This window comes from Spea bombifrons, chromosome 1 (assembly GCF_027358695.1).
Source record: "Spea bombifrons isolate aSpeBom1 chromosome 1, aSpeBom1.2.pri, whole genome shotgun sequence".
Classification (NCBI taxonomy): domain Eukaryota; kingdom Metazoa; phylum Chordata; class Amphibia; order Anura; family Pelobatidae; genus Spea; species Spea bombifrons.
In genome coordinates, this window is record NC_071087.1 from 7,647,267 (window position 1) to 7,669,491 (window position 22,225).

The window sequence follows — 22,225 nt, forward strand, 5'->3', positions numbered from 1 at the left end:
AAATGTTTCATAAAAATCCACATAACTGGCCCATTGTGGAGGAGTACTGAGGTCACTTCCTTTCCATTTGCTCATAAGACCCCGCAATGCCTTGCACACTTGGTAAAGTAGAACCACCTGCCAACACGGTCTTTGAAATCCAACCCCTATTTTTCTTTATTTAGATGATTTATTTTGGACTAATATTTTTGATGGGGCAGGTTCTCCATTGCTCCATTAATCGAACAAACGCTAATGCGAGGGGCATTTGCACTTTAAGACCCACATCCCTAGGGCCCTCTTTAGTATAATAACCCAAAAAAACCTCACGCTAATTATTAGTTATTTCATAGGTGAAGAACCAGGCCCGAACTGGCCGCTAGGCCAAATGTCCGTTGAGTCGTTGGCCGACGCCACCGCGTACTCATCTGATCTGCTGTGTGGCCTGGCAAATCCATCAGACGGCTGCGGGCCTTAAAGTGCCAGCGCTGCCCCAACCTGGCCCTGTGAAGAAGTCACTAAAACGTCTTTGTAAACCTCAGAACCCCAATCCATTTGGACTTAGACCTTCCTCAACCGGGAATCAGCTGACTCAGGAGAGCAATTAATACCTTAGTATCAATGTCTGACTATTAGGTACTCCCTCGTCTCCTCTCCTAGAAGGTTCCTTGGGCTCCATCGCATCCGGCCAACAGCCTGGAGCTGAGTGTTTCTGAACCAACACACAATACAAATAATATATAATAAAAATAAAGCTGCCTAAACAATCTGTCACCGTGTCAACGCCTGAAAGCGGAAAAGCGGTAGAACACGGGAGGGGGGGGGAATGTAACTGTCCAAAATTTGCAATTTTCCAGGAAAGAAATACCTATATTTTACTGAAGTGAATGGAACTGCTGATTCTAAAATTCACGGAAACATCCTCTAAACCACTGAAAGCCGGCGTTGGTTGACAGTCTGCTATTTCTACGTCCTGCCAGAGCCAACTTCACGATTTGCATCGGCGCGCGTGCGAGCGGAGAAGGCCGGGACTTGAAGCCGGTTGCCATCGCTCTGAAATCCGGCTAATTAGCGTGCGTTGGAGATTGCTCGCCAGTTTAAGAAATGATCAGCATGTCATTAGGAATCTGCCGCGTCTTTGTTCGTACGGAACTATCAGTGGGTGAAGGAGACAAAACAACAATCAATGCAAATGCTGAGATAAATTGGATTTAGTTGGGTTTGACAATTTCTCTGACGTGGTAACTTTGATTCCCATATTCTCAGACGAAATACTAAAAGTATGAAAAAAGTATCTTTTTTTAACAATTTAGTTTTTTTTTTCTTTGCTTACTGTGATTGTTATAATAATCACATAATTAAATTATGATAATAAGACGCCTCAGATTGCGGAGACTCGGGGGTTCTGAAGTTTACACCAGAAATGCTACTTTAGTGTATGTATCTTTGTAGCATGAGTGCGTGTGTCAGCGTGAGACGGCGTAAAATGTGTGCTAGTGTGAATGTTAGTTGCAGGGGGGGGGGCAAGGGGCCCATGGGGTCACACGGCTTTACCTGCCCCACAGGTGAAAAGGTGTGAGCCCTCCCCTGGCAATCTACATGTATGTACAGCCACATACATTGAATATATTTATCAAGAGGTATGGCTGCTTTTAATTTTTACTTTTACTAGTTGGTATGGCATATCTGACAGAATGTTTAGGAAAATATTTGTTTTTTAAAGGATGCTTTTAACCCAAACGAGACTCTCAAGCGATTTAAAGCCCTCTCTGGACACCATTAACGAGGCTCCGGCTCCAGAAAAGAGCGCAAAACCTAAAAAGCGTCTGAATGTATATTAATAACAGTGCCTTGCGTTGGAGAACATGGTACCACGCATCCGCCCATCAGTTTGGTATATTGTATACATTCTGCCATCACGCTCGCAAACTTCGAATGAAGAGGTTAAGGAAACACGGAAAAATTTGCACTACAGAACTGAAGAGGTTAATGCACTAGAGCAGAGCCGGCCTTAGGTGTTCCGGCGCCCTGTGCGAACTACTCCTCTGGCGCCCCCCCTCACTACCCCCCCCTCTCACTACCCCCCCCTCTCACTACCCCCCCCTCTGCCCCTTCAAACTACCCCCCCCCTCTGCCCCTTCAAACTACCCCCCCCCCTCTGCCCCCTTCAAACTACCCCCCCCCCTCTGCCCCCTTCAAACTACCCCCCCCCCCTCTGCCCCCTTCAAACTACCCCCCCCCTCTGCCCCTTCAAACTACCCCCCCTCTGCCCCTTCAAACCGCACAGGGCGCCACACTCCAGGGGGCGCCGCCGCCGCTGCTGCCGCCGCCGCCACGGGGTCCTCCGCCGCGGGGTCCTCCGCCGCCGCCGCCGCGGGGTCCTCCGCCGCCGCCGCCGCGGGGTCCTCCTCCGCTGCCGCCGCCGCGGGGTCCTCCTCCTCCGCCGCCCCCTCTGCACCTAAATGAAAACGTTGTTTTTTTTGTTGTTGGTTTTTTTAACTTTATTTAACATCCTCCAACATGGAGGTTGTTAAATAAAGTTAAAAAAACCAACAACAAAAAAAACAACGTTTTCATTTAGGTGAAGAGGGGGCGGCGGAGGAGGAGGACCCCGCGGCGGCGGCGGCAGCGGAGGAGGACCCCGCGGCGGCGGCGGCGGCGGCGGCCGCGGCGGGGGAGGACCCGGCGGCGGCGGCGCCCCCTGGAGTGTGGCGCCCTGTGCGGTCGCACAGGTCGCACACCCCAAAGGCCGGCCCTGCACTAGAGCAATACACAGGTTAACTACACATAAGGAGGTTTTGAACTCCAGCATTGATGGTCAGAGTTTACCTGGACCGCTCATGGAGCTGGGGGCACAGCGGCGTCACTGAGGTGTCATGGAGTAAGCATGTTTTAGTGTGTAAGTGTATGTTGGAGTTAGTGTGTGTTCTAGTGTGTATGCTAGTTAAGAGGCGGCACTTGGCTTTACTTGGTTGGCCCCTTAGGGCCAGAAGGTGCCAGCCCTTCCCTGAAGATGTTAACTACTCACACAGAGGTTTTGCACAGCAGTATCAGAGGTTAACTCCACACGGGGTCAGACTGACAGGACAGAGGTTAGTGGCCAGTTAGCCGCTGGAAGCGTTAGTTACAATGTTTCCTCCCCATTGTCTGCCGCCGGCATTCCCTTTAAATGTAACGGCGGCGCTCTGTGAGCTGACTGTGCGGCTTCTATTGTCAGAGGGGAGACAAGGCTGTCAGAATATTGACCTCTCCCTGTAAAAGTTGGCTCTATCAAAAAAAATATAAAAAAATAAAACAAACATTTTCAGTAGAGCCGGTCAGGGTATCCAGCCGGTAACAGTTAAATACCATCCACTTGGCAGCCCTATTAGGTTTCGCGAGTTAACGTGCAAGCTGTTTAGAAGGTTGTCACCTAAAGCTAAATCTTAAATTACAAAAAATTGACCCAAGGTAATGTAATGTATTGTTATTACCTAATAAATTCTTCTTATTATTATTATTCTTTTTAGTATTATTATTAGTGTTATTATTAGTATTCTATTACAAATAATGATTTATTATTGCTGGTATTATTATTATTACTAATATATTTCATCATTATTATAAGTTGTGGTAGTACTATTATAATAACTTATGATATATTGTATTGCTAATATTTTTGTATTATTATTATTGTTATTATTATTGCTGGTATAGTTATTGCTGGTATATTATTATTATTTAATGATAATATATATCATTATTACTATTATTAGTTGTAGTAGTACTATTGTAATTACTAATAATATATATTATTATTATGTTTAGCAGTAGTAGTACTATTATAATTACTTATTTTATTGCTAATATATTATTATTATTATTATTATTATTATTATTATTGTATTACTAATATATTTCATTATTATTAGTTGTAGTAGTACTGTTGTAATTACTAAAAATATATATTATTATTATGTTTAGCAGTAGTAGTACTATTATAATTACTTATATTTTGTTGATAATATATTTTTATTATTATTATGATTATTATTATTGTATTACTCATATATTTCATTATTATTATTATGTTTAGTAGTAGTACTGTTATAATTACTTATATTTTATTGCTAATATATTTATATTATTATTATTATTGTATTACTAATATATTTCGTTATTATTATTATTAGTTGAAGCAGTGCTATTGTAATTACTCATAATATATTTTATTATGACTATTTTTAGTAGTAGTACTTTTATAATTACTGTTACTGTATAATTACTATTATTATTACATACAAATGCAGCAATCATATTTCAGTGGCTGTGCAGGTCTTTCCTTTTCAATAAAGTTGATGAAAAAAAAATGTAAAAAAAAAAACCACCCGAGCACTGAAAAGGGAGGGGGAGTGGCGGAGCTCAGCTGATGCTGGCTCCTAGAGACAGAGATTTCGGATACAACACATTGAGCTGTGAGCGGCAGCTGCTGTCACCGTGAGGGGAGCCTCCTGTGCAACACACACACAACAGCGCACACAGCAACACACACACACACAACAGCAACACACAACAGCACACAGCAGCACCATCCGCACGCAGGACCCACAACTACACACCGGGCGCAGGAGCAGCCACACAGCAAGGACACCCCACCTGGGACTGGGATCTCTACACATCCTCAAGGAGGAGGCAGCAGGAAGGTGGTGAGTAGCAGGCTGGCTGGGATGGGGAAGTCACATGTGTCTGTGCATGGGATGGAGATGCTGATGTGGAGGATGATCACCATTTTTTTATGTGTGTGTGTGTGTGTGTGCTGAGGAGGATGCAGGATCAGATGCATCTCCATGAGCACAGCGGTCCCCTCCAGCAGGCACAGCAAGAAAGAAAAAAAGCCAGAAGCTGGGTCTCTTTGTTACATCTCCAGCCTCACATCAGCCATGAGATCCCCTCTTTTCTTCTCTCTCTCTCGCTCTCCTTTTGTGGAGATAATCTAATAGCATCTGCCCCATTCTCCGGGCTCCTCTTCTCTAATCGCTCTCCAGGAGCATCCCTTTTTTTTATTGTTTTATTTGTTTTTTTTAGGCCTCTTGTCTTTGCGTTTAGTGATTCAAACAACCCGCTTAATGTTTGATTTTTGGATGTTAGCCTGAAATGGTCCTCCTGGGATCACCAAAAGAGAGAGGAGAAGACAAAAGGCTTTCTTTCTCCCATTTGGGAGGAGGAGGAGGTCTCTCTACAGAGAATGATTCTAGATAAAGTCTAATGCTAAAGAAAAGTAAAAAAAAAAAACCCCAAAACGACAAAAATGATCCCCAGACACCCAGCGTTTGTGTAACGCGGTCTATTACCCTCTCTAAAGTGTTACTTTGGTCTCAAGGAACATCAGGTTGTCTCCTAAATCATTACAGTGGAACTCGCTGATTTATGTGCCTTTTCCTACGACCTCATCGTTTTTCTTAATATATTTAACATAGTCTATTTAAGTATTTAATAATAAATATTCACATTATTTCAAGAATTTTTTTAATTATTATTTATTATTATTATTGTGCTTCTTTGTTGCATTCTCTGCTGTAACAATGTTGCTTTGTTTTGTATCTTTAACCTCGGTACCTCTGTGGCTTCTGGTGCTTATGGGGTTAAATAATTTAAAATTATTATTATGATTGTTTTTTTGGCTCTATCGATAAAACTGGTTTGTTTTAACTTGAAGTCTCCTTTTTAGCGTTAACGAGGAAATCTTGCTGTTAACACTTTATTGTCAATATCTCATTGGAATCAAAGATAAATGGCATTGTAAGTTGTTTTTTTTTTTTTTTATCAAAATATGGATATTTTCTTTAGTGCATCTTGCAGTCCCAGCTGCCAAGTTGACCCCACTTCTGGTCAGAGTATGATCCATAATTTTTACATAAGGTTAAAGACGGGGTGTGGGGGGGTCTGATGGACTTCTGATGTCATGCTGGACAGCGAGAGGTTAAATAGTTGACGCCAGGTTCATGCTGATGATGTTATCTTTATCGTGTAACGTGATGTACGTGTCATTACTAGGTTGCAGAACCTCGGGTTGTCGGTGTGAACTTTGTAAGCCGCAGAGCATTTCGGTTTATTGAAGCAGACTATCTATGGCGGGCAATCTCTGGGTCGTCGTACCAACTGCACGAGTGATGAGAATTAATGAAATTTGGGCTTTTTGGCACCAATCTGTGATGGTTGCATTACACGCTCTATAACATGCTTGGCTCACATGTGATCGATGAGCTAGAGTGAAAGTATTAACCCCTTCCAGTCCGTGGCTGATCCTTTTCACTGCAGAAGCCATGGAATGTAAAATGCCACTTGGGTTTTAAGCCTGAGTTGTGAATATATATATCTATATATATATCTATACGCGTATATACGCATTTACTACAGGAACATGCAGTCTGGGTCTGGTTTTTTTGTTGTGTGGGGGGGTGATACATAGTTATTTGCTCTAGATGTGGACCAATGAGTCGTTTCGTAAATATATATATATGTTCATGATTAATTAATATATATATTTGCCAAGACCATTGTGTTTATTATGATAGATATGATCTTGCTTTCTCTGAAATCCTGAAAATGTATTGTTTTTTTTATTGTGTGGCAACAAGATATTAGAGATTTTTGTTTTTTTTCTTATTGATTATCATGAACATTAAAATTCTGAAATTGTTTATCTGGTTAATGGTGTTGTGTATTATCAAGAGATAATAAAGCAGCATATTCTGCTATAACTGATCTATGAATTTCAGTGTGTGACCTACCTCCTCTGCTGGAAGGATATCCCTAGGATCTACTAGATCTTTTTGTTGATGTCACTTTATTTTTATTTCATTTTATTCTGGATGTTTCGCTGCACCATTTAGAGCAAATGAAACCGAATTGATAAATTACAATTACTCACTCAGAAACGTGCTCCAAAGTGAGAATGGCCCCTGTCGTCATCCAAGTACCTGAATCAGAGCATTCTGAACATTTCTCTTCCAATCTGGATGAAAACCTGTGTTGTGTTCTGTATGCGTGGCTGTTATGAGAAGTCTCTGCGCTCGGTGATTACATCTCTTACTTGTAACAAGATGCGATGACCCGCACCTTTATGCTAAATTGCGACAAATGTAGAAACGTTTTCATGGCTTTTACATCATATCGTGTGTGTGTGTGTGTGTGTGTGTGTGTGTGTATATATATATATATATAATATAGTTTGTGTGTGTGCGGGAACAGGGTCCTCCATGCTTGCTGTAATGTACTTGTTGTTATCTGTATCATTTTCTTTGTACAGCGCTGCGGAATCTGTCGGCGCTTTATAAATAATGTATTATAATAATATATATGTGTGTGTGTAAATATATATATACACACTGATCTCATGAAGGTTTCTAAATGGTGATTGTATGAAATGCCATCTCAGGCTATGAATTCTAATGTAACATTCACCGTAATTAGTAGTGAATCTCGTTTCCAGTTCCTAAAAAGTGGCCAGTATATCACGCTATATGTTTAGTGATCGCATATACCTGTGCGTCCCGCAAAAGGAATAGAATTACTATGAAAAAAGTAACCACCATGAATTAAAAATAGTCACAGGAACTCCCTGTATTAATGTATGTGTGTGTAAGTATTTAGATATGTGTGTATATGTATATGTGTGTATATGTATGTATGTGTGTATGTATATGTGTGTATGTATATGTGTGTGTATGTATGTAGATATGTATGTATGTATACAGTATATATATATTTATTATTAGTGGGGAAAGAGTCTGGATTCTGGATAATTGTCAGTGAAGGGTTAATGCCATAATCCCAAAGTTAGGTAAATAAACCCCTATGTCACCTGCAAAGACAAACTTCTCAAAGACAGATTTGAGCTCCACTTTGTGTAAATTAAAGTTGTTTTCCATTATAAATGTAATAGTATACATGCCAACTGTCCTAGATTTTCAGGGACACTCCTTAGTTTTGGTTCCCTATGCAAGCATTGCTTTTTGGGGGGTTTAACCGGGTTTTTTTTTTACCCCACGCCTGATATACGTAGACAGATCCAAAGGCCATCAGGGGGTAGGATTTCCCAGGTACCTACGAGGGCATGCGCCTGCCGCAATCAGTGGGGTTACTTAGTTAAAGTTGGGCTCATCTTAGATTCAGGAGCCATATGCCAATCTCATGCCATATACCGGTACATTCCCTCACTGTATTACCCTCTACCACTTCTGCTGGAACGCTGTTCCACTTATCAACTACCCCATCCATTCATTATCTCTAAGCCTCTGACCCTCTAGTTTTAGTTCCAACATTTCTCCTCCTTTGACATAAAGTTCCCTCCTTGCACGCTTTCAAAAATGTGTATAAATGCTATTTTTATTATATGTTCTGTAATGTATATATTTTAAAGTGCTAAAAAATGATGGGACCGGCTAAAATTGTAAATTATTTGAATATTAAGCATTTGTCAGCCAAAATAGCGTGTTATTACCTTAACCCGACCTAGACCACTAAGTACTGGAGGAATCGTATAGCTAAGGAATGCCCTGACCTAAAAAGTGTATAAAAATCACTCTGATTACACTTGGGCTTAATTCAGCGCTCCGTATAAACATTAATTGTTGTTAACTGTGGTTAAAAAAACGCACAATTCTGCTCCTTTACTAAACCCCAGATAGTGATCATGGACTGAGGCCGGTAACCAAAGCTACGTTTAAATCAATTGAATGCAGCATCTACTAGGTAGTTCAATTGAAGTAAAAGTATTAAACGGGGACTCGCACCATTATTTTATTCCTAGTTCTAGTTTTTGCCCCAAAATATAATGTTCTCGCTCTGTTATCTGAACCCGATCTACTAGACAGACACCCCGACTCCTTGTCATACTGCCTGTGGGAAACAGCAGAACACCTCAGTCTTAATCACCCAGCTGGACACATTGGTTAATAAAAGCCTATGAGTAGTGGACTTCATTAGCGTTGCCATAAAGCATCAACTCAGTGTGGTGTCTCAGCACGGGAAGGTAGATAAACTTCGGACAGTTTCAAGGTCAGGGCTGATCCTAATCAAAAGGTGTTTTTTTTTTTTGTTTGTTTTTAATAACTTTATCGAAGGATTGCGCTGATCTCATTATAAGTTGTTTAGTAACAGAAAAGAAAATGGATTCGTGGTCGTCGGCAGGCAGTTACCAAGGAGGCTCGGACTGTTTTGGGTCCGTTGACGTGGAATACCCTTTACTGTATAGTTAACTTGCTGTCCTATCCAAATTGCCCCAAAAAATCCAGAAAATAAGATGAACGGGGTATCTCCAAATATTTATCCAAACTGGATCGCCTAAGACAAAGTACGAAGATACGAACGACACCCTTCAAAGGAAAACAACCTTCACCCCAAGGGGAGAGCAGATGCCAAGAGGCCATCTACTCTATACTGAAGCAGTGTGCCATCTGGGAACGCTCTGGAGTCCATTGCCTGTTAGGGTTGTTAATGGCAAGTTTTTAACCCTTTATAAAATAGAGTGTAAGCTCCCAAGACCAGACTCCCTCTCCTCGTTCCATGCCAGCATGTCTTGTATATTGTCTGTTTTAATGCTATTGTTAACATTCAATCCATACATTGTAATAGCGCTGCTGGAGCTCTATTGTAGTAAAGTAATCCGGGTCGATGCAGTTGATATCTTGGACTTTTTTTTTTGAGTGTTTTTTTTTTTCTTCTTCACCTTTCTATAGAGCTTTGTCCTTTTTTGTATCAAGCGTTCAGTAAGGGCTCCTCGCACGTAAATATCCGTTTCCCATTGTTTTTGTGGAGCGGACTTTATTAAGACAGATGTGTCGGACCGGCGTGTTAAGTGCAGTCAGGTGTATAAGTATTTTGCCGAAGGAAGAGAATTATGACATACATTCGTTGTTAGCGTGTTTACTTCACGCTGGCAGCCCTGATCAATACTTCCGCGTTAGCGTGTTGTATTCCGTTTTCACGTACGATTGTAATCAGTAATTTTATTTTTACTGAATTTCTTCCCTATATAAATTACTAAAAAAAATTGACTAAAATTATTAAAAAGTAGTAAATACTGAAAAAAAAAAATAATAATAATAATAAAAAAAACCATATTTATACAAAGTTTCTCTTTACGGGAGAATATTTTTTAAACGTTTCTAAATGTAGATGTCAAAAATGTGCCAGGTCTTTAAGATTCGTTTGGGGCGGACCTTCGTTAAATTGTGTCTTCCTGTTTTTGTTGACAAATAAGTCGTCTGCCAAGATGGATCAGGAGCGCTCCGAAGCACAGACACGAGGAACGTGCTAACATTTACGATGAGGTTTTGGGCTCCAGAGTACAAAGTGGGAAGAGAGCTGCCGCGGAAACACAGCAGAGAGGCCTCGGTTTCAAGAGCTTGCAATCTGATCTTAAACGCAAAATGGACAAGACTGGCCCCAACTCACATGACTCTCAGCTAGAATGCTGATGGGCGTTGTAGGAGTCGCAGCACTCGGAGAGGCCAAAAACATTGTATACGTCTAGAAATGTGTATTTCGTGCCTATATCTACTTCCTTCTACCCTGCGATATGCTGCGTATCGTCTCCTACGTTCGTGGTCTGCACGGAGGTACCATCACACCTACTGGATAACTGTAGTAAATACCTTTTTATTTTGTTTTTGTTACTACTTTTGTTGGGTTTGCTATATCGTGATGGGATGCATAGTTTGCGTTAAACTAGGTATCTAGGAATAGTTGAAGTTGTCCTGAAGAAAAAAAAAAAGAGTGTCCGCTCTTTATAAAGTCACCCAATTCTAGTCATAGAAAGACTATGAAAATCGGCCTGGCCCCCTAAGGAAGAAACATGTGTCCACGCAAACATTTAAATATGGAGGACATAATGTGGGAATGTATTCCTTTACTGAGAAAATCGTGAATAGGTAGACTGGCCTTCCAGCAGAAGAGGCAGAGGTCAATACGATGAGGACATTTAGGCCTCCGCTGCATGTGCGTTAGGACGGGCCAAGCATGGAAGATTTGAGGTCTTCCGAGAGTCGGAAAAATGGTCCTGATCTGTCTTCAAGCTCCCTGCTGATCGCGAGTCTCTTGATAATCTCCAGGTTTGGGTTTTCACAACAACAAAAAAAAGCATGTTTTGGGACGTAGCGATTTTGCGTTTATTATCAGTGCGGCTCTGCACAGGTGTTCTCTGCGGGGGTCTCTGCGGGGTTCTTTTACATGAATCCCACCCCACTCAATCAGAGGAGCGCCAGAAAATATAATAAGCAAACTGCTTCCGATGGAATCTAAACCGGTTTATATTAAACAACAATCATCTTTAGAACCTTCAGCCCCTTCATGGCGGCAAAGAAACCGATATTCAGACTGCTGACCATCTGTTGCCCCCCCCCCGGGGGCTACTAATGTGACTGATCTTAAATGGAGGGGGGCAAACTCGCATCGTTCTAGAACTTCATCGTTTTAGAACGCAAGCCGTCTTCTGGCGATTAACCCCTTCTCTGCCAAAGGACTTCAACTCAAGCGCACGGGGCAGTCCAGGTTATAACGGAGCGGTTGTTTTATTGGGGAATTTTTTTAAAAAAATGACTTTTTGGGGGGGTTAAATCATTTCCTTGTAACAAGGCGAGGTGTATTATGGAATTTAGGTCTTGACATTAGTGCCTAAAATAATGCATTTCCCACTGAATTGGCTATACAAAACTCGATATGACCATCTGAACAGTGTTCTCAGTGGGATTTTACTTCAATTATGGGGGAAAAAAAAGAAACTTGTAAATTAAATATTTTATATAATAGACTTTTGTATAAGTATATAGTTTTCTTTCCAAAACTATCTTGTTATATATAAAGTATTTAAATAAAACTTCCATTATGTCCACTCAACTTGATAATTTTAATAAAAAATAATTGTGCTCCAGTGTTTAGAGCAATTCTACGCACTAGAGAGGGAGAGTAGCTCTCCGAGGTCCTGTATGCAGTGATGATAGAGCCTAAGTCTGCAGAGTTGCACCCAGAATCTCAAGGTTTTTCCCCCCGGTCTCAGGGAGAAGGAGCAGCTTCTTGGGTCACAATGTCTGGAGCTGCCTATTCTCCCCGCTGTGCTGGTGCTTTTGCTGTCAGTATGTTATGGTTGATATCCCTGCTTGAATACAGGTGACTCAAGTGTATCTTTAAATGATTACAAGTTAAGGTTTCCGTTTCTGCAGGGAGGTACTGGGAATTACCGTAGCAACTGCAATCTACAACCACTGTATAAGACGCACCCAGTTTTTAGACCCCACATTTTTTGAAAAAAGGTGTGTCTTATACATGGGGAAATACGGTAACTTAATTAAGTGACTATTTTACCTTATGGCCGCTCGATTCATTTATATATATATATATATATATACACTGATTTCATATATAAAATATATATATATTATAATAATGTTTGTATATATATATAGAGAGAGAGAGAGAGAGTGTGTGTATATAATATAATATATAAAATATTATAAAAATAATAAAATTCCAGATATACGCTGTGCTAATTCCGCATATGTCAAAGTTTGGGTTAATGTTTGCATTTGTTAATTCAAACAATAAACGTCAGTGAGAAATACATTTTTTGCCCCTTTGATTAAAAACTATTATTATTAGAAAAAAAAGTTATCTGCTATTTAAACAGTAAATGTTTGGCTTTGTAGGTTTATCTTCTTGATTTTCCAATTTGTTTCCCTGGTAAATGTAGCGTGAATCAGTTAAGCGTATTTTGCAGATTTAATGCTTATAACAAATCTGCGCTTGGCCGATGTCAGATTCTTTGAAGACGACGTCTCTGTAAGCCGACGTAGAAAGACTTGGTTTTAACCCCAGGCACCTGACTTGCTTATATGTAAGATCGGCTAGCAATGCTAAGGCGCAGTGATGGTGGCGACGTACCGGTCGGGTGCTATATAAGAAGCGTGCGCCTAAAGGAGAAGAAACTTCTAATAACAAAAAGCCGTGGAATGGTACATTAAAGAGATTTAACAAAGTGCATTAAAAAATCAAAGACAAAATGCTGGGGTAATAGACCGTGGCGTCAAATTAGGGAGTCATAGGTTTAGGTCCCACCTATTAACCAGGGTGGTTGATAGGTGGGACAGCCTTCCAGCAAATGTGGTAGAGGCTACCCAGTGAGGAGAGTTATAGGCATCTGGCTATACTGAATATTATAAAAGATTAAGTAAGGCTTGGCTCCTTGCACAAGGTATTAGAGGGCAGTCTAGATGTTGCAAGCTACTCTTCTATGCCCTCATGTCCTTCTCATCTCTTTCTGTCTCATTTCCACTAAACCTCTTAATAGAAGTGTAAGCTCACACGAGCCGGACCCTCTTCTCCTTCTGTAGCAGTGTGTTTATGTTATTGTCATTGTTCGTTTTCAATGCCCCTCCCCCTATTGTAATAGCGGGATCCGCTAGTGCTCTGGAAATAAAACAGAGAAAGACAGAAACATAGAATTCGATGGCGGATAAAAAAAAAAACATTCCCGTTCTTTCCTGCTGATAAAACATTTCCTAGAGTATTTTACATCGTTCCATCCTGGTTTTTGACATATTTCAGAATGTTGTTATATAGTTTCTGTTCCGCCTCCCCTGCTGGCTTGTTTGAACTAAATATAAGCATTAGAGACGTTATTCCTGGAGCTGCCCAGATCCTTCTGTAAATAGTTTTATTAGAACCTTTTTTTTTTTTTTTTTTTTTTTTTTTTTTTGCTGGGAACACTTAATTGTCATGTGACCAACAATAGACAGATGCGGTTGCCATAGAAACTCCTGAAGCTTCTTAAAAAAGTGTCTGTCGTCTTTATGCAATTAAAACCTTCAGCGGAAACAAAAAAGTGGCAATAACCTGCCAAGGTTTATTTCCTTAATTTACCGGATTAGAGGGGAAAACTCTCTATACTCACCCAGCGGTGGTGCTATTGCACATTTCTATAAGCAGGTCATTCAGGGGATCTGGAATTTTCATAATTAATGCCCCCATGATGTTTTTTTTTTTTAATTCCAATAATGATATTTATTGTGTTACTGGGTTTGTGTGATTATTTTTTTTGTCGTTTGCATTGCATGTAGACCCCCTTATATCCGTTTGTGCCCCCCGTATCCATTATATTGTTTAAGTTTATTTCCTCCATGCTTCTTATTTAAAAATCAAATTTTCCAGCCTAGTCTGATAGAATTCTGCATATTCTTAAACACAGGGATAATCTCAGAGGGGCAAACTCTTTAGTTCCAGAAATACCACCCTATCCGAGCGCGGCCGCGCGTGCTCCAGCGATGGAACTCGGCCCGATTCCAACGGAGTTCATCAAAACTCTACGGGGAGCTTCACGCCTCGCACTAACTGTAAAGGGATTTGTCACGAAGCAATACGAATAGAGCGTAACTCGATGTGAACGTTGTGCCGGAATTGGGGGTGAAAAAAAATCTGCTTCTGCGCCTTATTTAAAGAATTCTTCTTTTTATACAAATCAACAATTTTAAAATATAATATTAATTTGCATATTCATTTCTTAGACCGTGACGGCTGATCGGCCCCCATCTAGTCTGTCTGTTTTCCTGATGTAAAGACTCGGACCTTAATCAGTCGTTGGTCTCGTCTTACATTCAGGAGCCGTATGCCGATCCTGTACGTGTTTAACCCCTCAAACACCAGGGTTTTTCGTAATTCAAGTAACGGAGCTATTTTTATCATTTTTCCGGCCGTATGCTGGTTGAACCGTTATTCCCCTTTTCTGTGAATGGTGTATCCATGTTATCTTTTGGTATATAACTTACATTATAAGCTATAGATTTAATATGAGTAATTTAGTAAAAACACACTTTTTTAATATATATTATATATGTTTTCTTCTCTGAAACAAAATTTTGTTAAATTGATCGAAAATACCCTCAAAATGTAACAAGCCGGGTGTCCTGATTTCAGAAACACCTCATTTATATACGATTTCCATACGTCCCCGGCAGTTATAGGGACCGCATTATAAGGCGCACGTTTTTTTTTTTTACATTCGCTGTGCTGGGTTTTCAGCTCTGATTTTGAAAAAAAGAAACCAAAAAAATACCAACAACAAAAGTATATATTTTTGTGAAGCAGACGAGCCAGAATATTTCACTGGGAGGATTTGGACGCTTTTCATGCAGCTATTTATCCGCCGATCGCTGCCAAAGTTGGCCGCAGAAATAATTACCTGCGCACAATTCTGTGGGTTTTTTTTGCCCCGACTATGTGTTATGGCAGAATTGTGTTCAGCCGCGTCTCCATTTTCTTTTGGACGTACCGGTGCTTGCATGTGGTACCGAAGGGGTTAAATTCCCTTGATTTAGAGTAAAGATCTAGCATTTAAACCTCTAAATAAATAACGGTGTAAGCGTGTCTGCCTGTAGATCTATGGACTGTGTTACGATGTGTTGATTGCGATCTTCCAGGTGCCCACTCGCCATTATTATTATTACTTATTGTGCTATATAGCGCCGTCATATTCCATAGCGCTGTACAACGCTATTTATTGCTCATATAGTTATTGTAACTCCTGAATTGGTCGTCCGAGCGCCTCCTCTCTTCTCAGCAGGCTTCGCTGGCTCTAACGTGACGGCCGCGCTGGCGAGTGACATTCCTGTTTGTACTTTGACAATGGAGGGCCCAAGCGGACAGGCGTGGGAAGGAACGGGAAGCCATTCGCGCAGGATCTCTGCCCACTTCTTCAGCCGTCTTTGATTCTGCTCTCCGAAGATTTGGCAGGAGCTGCCTCCACACTCAGATCTCTAATAGGAAGCACTGTATAGACTACAACTGTTACCCCCTTACTCCGCTCAGATAGAGGGGTACAGGGTAATAAAAAAAAAAATAATAATAATAAAATTATTTCTGTGATATCAGAAACTTTTGTTGATATGTCTTAAATATTTAACCCTTTTGCTACCAGGAGGTTGAGAGGTCAATGCCTCCTCTGGCGCTCGGGCCAGCATAGGAAAAGATGGAAAGTTACTTAAGCTTTTGGGACCGCAGAGGTCTCTTCCACAGATCACTTCCGATGTCATGAAAGCATATGCGTTTTTCTATGTTGACCCAATAAAGTGGATTATTGTATTTTTTTTACAGTGAAGTAAAAATTATTTGATCCTCTGCTGATTTTGTACCTTTGCCTGCGAGAGACAGAATAACAACAACAAAAAAATCCAGAATAACGCATTTCAAATAAATTATAAATTGATTTCATTTGATCCCCTATCAATCAGCAAAATGTCTGGCTCCCAGGTGTCTTTTATACAGGTAACCTGCTGAGATTATCATCAAATTAATACATAATTTATATATAAACATTTTTCTGATATGTGTATCTTCTGGTTTACGTTGTAAACATATAAAAGGGCCTTGGAATATATATATATATATATATATATATATACAAATAATTGTAATACACTTATTTTTTATAAATAAATTAAATGCATAGTTAAGTATATATACTATGTATGTATGTATGTATGTATGTGTGTATATGTATATATATATATATATATATATATATATATATATATTCTTTATGTACCAAGCTCCTTAAATTAATCTTCGACCAACAAAGGGGTAATTATACTTCCATCGCTCAAATTATATTAACAATAGGGGTACCTGGGAAACTTTCCAAAACCATCCTCCCTCCCGTATAAACACAGACCGGGACACCCCTGACTAGCCTGCAGCGCACATTATAATATACATTATATACATCATTATATACAAATATAGTATAGCCCCCCTGAAATGCCTTGTTCCCCCCCTATTTGCCAATCTGCCCCCTTATATGCCTTATACCCCCCCCCCCCCGACTTACCAATGCATCCCTAGACTTGTCCCCCATGCTCCAGACTTCCTCGTGTCAAGTGGGGGCAGCAGGTGGACGTCTGTTCGATGTGTGCAGACAACTTCTGCTGCTATCCGGGACTTCTATGCATCGGAAGGTCACGTCACGCCTGCGCCCCGGCGGAAGTGCCGGCAGCAGCGGAGATTGTCTGCGCACATCCCACAGACGTTCACCTGCTGCCAGAGAGGAGGATCCAGGTCTCCTGCAGCGCTGCAGGGATCTGGATCTTAGTCTTGAAGACGGACCGCTATTTGAGGTCGGATTATAAAACGAGGGGTATTTTTTAGAGCATTTCCTCTGTTTAAAAAAAAAAAAAAAAAAAAAAAAAAATCCTCTTATAAGCAAGCAAATACAGTATATTAAAAAAATATTTTCATTAAATATTTAACATATTATTTAACCTCTCAGTGACCACTGTTCATTCATAAAATGTGTGACAGGCGTGAACCAATAGGATTGTACTGGAGGTGGAGCTGTAAATATCCGCTTCCGTTAAATACCCGGCAGTTACTTTTAATTTATTTTCTTTTTTGTTTATTTGTTTTCATTATTTTATTTAGCTAGGCGTTATGATTTATTTTTGTTAGTGCAGGCATATATATATATTTTTTTTTATTTCTTTTTAATAAATGCTTAAAAATAGAACCAATTTTCCCCTTCCTGAATTTATTTTTGGTGGAATATTTCGACGGGTATTCCCCCTTTCTCATAATGGGACACATATATTTAGACTTGTGTTCTTTTTTTTGTACAAATAATATTTATCGTTAGAACTTTATACGTATTATATAAGTTTCCTTTCCCTATCTGAAGCAAATGTCACTGGGGGTGCTGAGTTCTGCAGAACTGCTCGTTTTGCTTTGTCCGCGCAAGCTTGCCAATAGCGGTGACTTGGGATCCATCACTGACCAGAAGATACAAGGTCAGCTTATTTTTAAGGGCAAACACAACATCGAGCAATTTGTGAACATGCTTTCTTTCCTCCTTCCCTTTAATGAGGAAGGTTCTACAAAACAGCAGAAGTCCTCTGTTCTTCCTCTTAAGTCGGTTCTTTATTCTAAATAAGAAAGTAAAAAAAACAAAAAAAAAACAGTATAGTTTTATTATAATATTTGTAAAATTTCAAAATATATATTATCTTTTGTTTATATAGCGCCAACAATATACGCAGTGCTATATATATATATATATATATATATATATATATATATATATATATATATATATATATATATATATATATATATAATGTGTCAATGGCAAATATTTTAATTTAACTTCATAATTTGGTATCTTATCTAGAAAAACAACTAGTTCCCATGGTATTCCCCAAATAGATGGTGTTTTACATTTTGACATTATATGTTCACATAATTCCACGTGCTTCTAGTTAACGGCCAACGTTAGGTTTGCTCGATAATAAGAGGACCATCAGTCCATATATTAGCCAATGTTTGGATATTACCTCCGTGGCCAAATTGGCAACTAAGACACGTCCTCGTGATCATCTTGAGAAACCTGATAAAGCTCAATCTGAGGGCCACCAAGTTCCTGGGGTCCTCCTGGAATGCTGTATGGACGTTCTCCTCTATGTCTACATTTGGAAGGAAGGGGCAGGGGTAGTTTGAGGGTGCCGGGGCTCTTTAGATGTGTTGGGCAGGTGACAAGGAAGGGAACAGGCTTGGGGGCAGGTAGGTGTGAAGTCCGTTGATCGGATGTCACACCTGCAGCCAGGGGCGTAACTAGAAACCTCAGGGCCCCGGTGCGAGAATCTGTTAAGGGCCCACACACCCCCCACCCCCCACCCCCAACCCATCTATCCCTTTCTCACGATCTACCCTCTCCCTCCCTACCCCCCTTCTCACGATCTACCCACTCTCTCCCTACCCCCTTCTCACGATCTACCCACTCTCTCCCTACCCCCCTTCTCACGATCTACCCACTCCCTCCCTACCCCCCCTTCTCACGATCTACCCCCCCTTCTCACGATCTACCCACTCCCTACCCCCCCCTTTGTAGGTCACTTACCGTCAACTCCTGTGTTGGAGAGCATGAGGCGTTTGTCTCGGGTGCCGGCGCTTCACTGCTGAGCGCCGGCATATGACACTGCACAATGAGGCGGCGGCAGCAGCGGCAGGGAGCGGAGGCATCCTGGATTTCTGTCAGTCAGGGGGGCCCAAGAGTTGCCAAGCGGTCGTTTTCAGCAACCGCTCGGCACCCCTTGGGCCCCCCTGACTGGCAGAACTCCAGGGCCCGGTCGCAGTCGCGAACCCGGTAGTTCCGCCACAGCCTGCAGCCTTCTGGGCATATCTGGATCATTCCTGGTTATGAAGGCATCAGGTTTTTCTCGTTACGTTGGAATTGCAGCAACAAATAATAAAACCTTCTTCCGTTTTAGAATCGAGATTTCATGCGTTGCCAGACAGAAGATTACTTGCAAGCCTCGTAGTTTTTTCTTCATGTCGCCGTGCTCGGTATTGAATGTGACACACTAGTGACAATGGCCCATTTGCAGGACTGATGGTACAAAAGGGGTTGTCAAGCTGACGGCGTAACCTTTGAATTTGTCTGTTCTCCATAAATATAACATTTTAGCTCTCTGTTTAATTACTGCCCTACTTTCCCCTAAAAGAGAAGGAAAACGCGTTCCAGCCAGGAATAGCGCGTTGTCGGCTGGGAACTTCGTTGCTTACTAAGTTTTGATTAACTCCGCAGCAATTACCGTGCACGGACACCTTTTTTTAATTAAGTATCTGGTGGAGATTAGCCGTTTCAAAGGAGGCATCAAAAGAAGGCGAGTCTTAAAGAAAAAATTAAGATAAGAATAAAATGTAAAAGAAAAAAAAAATTCTAGAAGTCTGACCGAATTTTGTTTCCAAAAGAGCCAACTTTGTAGGCTTCTTCATGAAGCCTCCATATGGGGGGCTGTTAGGTTATGATATCCAGTGGTCTGGGGGTCCCTGGGGGTGCTCTGTATGGTGTGGCTAGCTGGAATAGGGGGCAGGTAAAAGGCAAAGCAAAAAGCCCCAACTTACCCACTCCCCCTCTCAGAGACCATTGCCCCTGGGGCAGTTTTGGATTCTCCATATCTTACCGAAGAGGCATCAAGTATTTTGGCTTAATATTACTACATGAATTACAGTTTTTAATATATCATTTCTAATAGGGTTTATTTATCTAAACTCGCCCGCTGGCGACCTGATAAAATGTATGTTTTTGGATAGCGTTATTATAAAGGAAATCTCTGTTCTTTGCAGAACAGCCGGTTGGAATTTTTTTTCTAAACTATACATAACCGGTATTAATAACAAGTAGAAGAAACGGTCGTAAATAACAAAGTAGAGATCAAGCCTTCCCATGGAAATAAATCAGCCCCCCCCCCCAGACAAGAATACTTCAGTACAGACAAGGAACCTGTTAGCTATGGGCTGGAGTTAAGAACGCAATTATTTTCTTGTAGGACTTTGCTGTTGATTTGTAATCCCCTGGCTTTATTTTATATTGTCTGCCTCGGCAAAATCCAGGATTCCATCTACACCGCCTTTTAGATGCCTCCGATAATATTACAGAGAACGCGATGTTATTATTGAGTAAAATAAAAATAACGGAATTGTGCGGCACACGGGGTTGGGGCTAAGACTCCCGCTGATCTAAGGGGAGAGCCCTATTTCATGTATATCGCTGTATTGTGCTATTATTTAATCTGTGTTAAAGATGGAGCTTAGGCTCCCGAAAAAACCTAGAACCCACCTTTTGTACCCAGCGAACCTTCTTAGCTCTTGGAAGAGGGGTACCTGGGAGGCATACTTGGGAACTCTCTGGGTTTTCGCCAGGAGTCCCTGAGTTAAGCCCTACATTCCTGGGTCTCCTTCTTTCTCCGAGCGAAGGAGCGTTCTCTCTCCCCTCCAACCCCCCATCCAACTAGCCCTGCCTTAAACATGGGTAGCCCTGCCGCTCATCAAGAATATGAAGAGCTCTAGTAGCCTGCTCTGGGAAGTTCCCAGGTATGTTGGGAGGTATGTAAGTAACATGGCTCCATGGCAGCATTAATTTAATGTCAAACTTAATGTCTAGCCCCGTCCACGTCACACCCAGATCTCTCCACCTCTTCAAGGATACTACGTGCCTTGGTGGGGCTTAAACCACCCTCCTCAAGTCCAAATCGATCTTCTTCTTACTCTAATATTAGATAGGGAAGTATATGCAAAAAGTATAATAAGTAATAGTGGGTATGGCTGCAACGAAGCCCCTTCTCGTATGTATCTCATAATGTACCTAGTGCACCAAACCCGTCTGCCTTCTAGATAATCCAGCGTCTGACAGCAGATGATGAGGACCCGTGTAATGGATGATGTGAAAGACGTCTTCATCATCTGGATGGTTGTTAATGTAACAAAATGATTCTTCCAATAGTTTTTACGTAACTCCGGCACGAATGTTTGCATTAGAACAAGACAATTCCCATCATATTAACATATAAATGGTGCCGCAGTCTCCCAGGTCCGCGATACAAATGTTAGATCCCGCTGAATTCACTTGTTATGTAAGAGTGTCGTGTAAGGAGAGAACAAGCCCCGTCTGGCAACAATGAATCACATTATATGTGCGGTGTTATCAGTGTCACATCTGTTGTCTATTCATGTGCAATAACTGGTGCTGCTGGGGCAGCCATATAATCAGAGAACACATATGGCGGAGGAGTTGCTATTTTTTCATCTGGATACAAAAATAACTTAATGACTCCACAAAAAGTTTGTTTGCTACTTTTTTTTTAGTTTGTTTGGCGTGTTATTATTCAGCTTTTGCGTATTGCTCGGCATTCCGTGTGGTCTCTTCTGAACCGCATTGGGTGCAATGAGTCCTCTTTTGGGTCTAGAGATAAAGAACAAACCATTGGAGGTCTTTTTAACCTCCCGGCGGCTCCTTGAGCACAAAGGTTGGAAGCGAGATAATTATTTGTTTAACAATCCATAGTTTAGGAGAAGTTTTAGATGGGGCTCTAGTTATAGTTGCAGTTTCATGACTTCAGTATACATGATGATGGGCCAACCAAGCTCTACTGGAGCAGAAGCTCACAAGGGTTGTCCATTTATAACGCATAGTTAAGTTGGTATGCTGAAACTGCCACTCTCTTGCAACCTACCTTTTTGATTGGACAAACCTCTCTAAGATTTAATGGCATATCTTGGAGATCTTTGATTTTTAAAATGTTGGCTTCTTTCAATGGTGTTTTCGTCTTGCTTTGTGTGTTGGTGAACTATACGGCTGGATCGTCCCTTTTAAGTCACTATCCCTAAGAAAAGATTAAAAAGAGGGAATAAATCGGGGTCATCACAAAAGTACCATCACTGGTAGGTGTGA

At 41.0% G+C, this 22,225-nt stretch overlaps 1 protein-coding gene across 2 annotated transcripts in view; it reads left to right on the plus strand.

The window, feature by feature from the left end:
- The first annotated feature begins 4,512 nt into the window (after window positions 1-4,512).
- The window catches only part of CTNNA2 (catenin alpha 2), a 609,640-nt gene continuing 591,927 nt past the window's right edge, over window positions 4,513-22,225 (plus strand). For both annotated transcript variants that reach the window (XM_053458129.1, XM_053458130.1), the window contains exon 1: window positions 4,513-4,664. The gene's annotated coding sequence lies outside the window, so the exon portion shown is untranslated. The remainder of the gene's footprint in view (window positions 4,665-22,225) is intronic.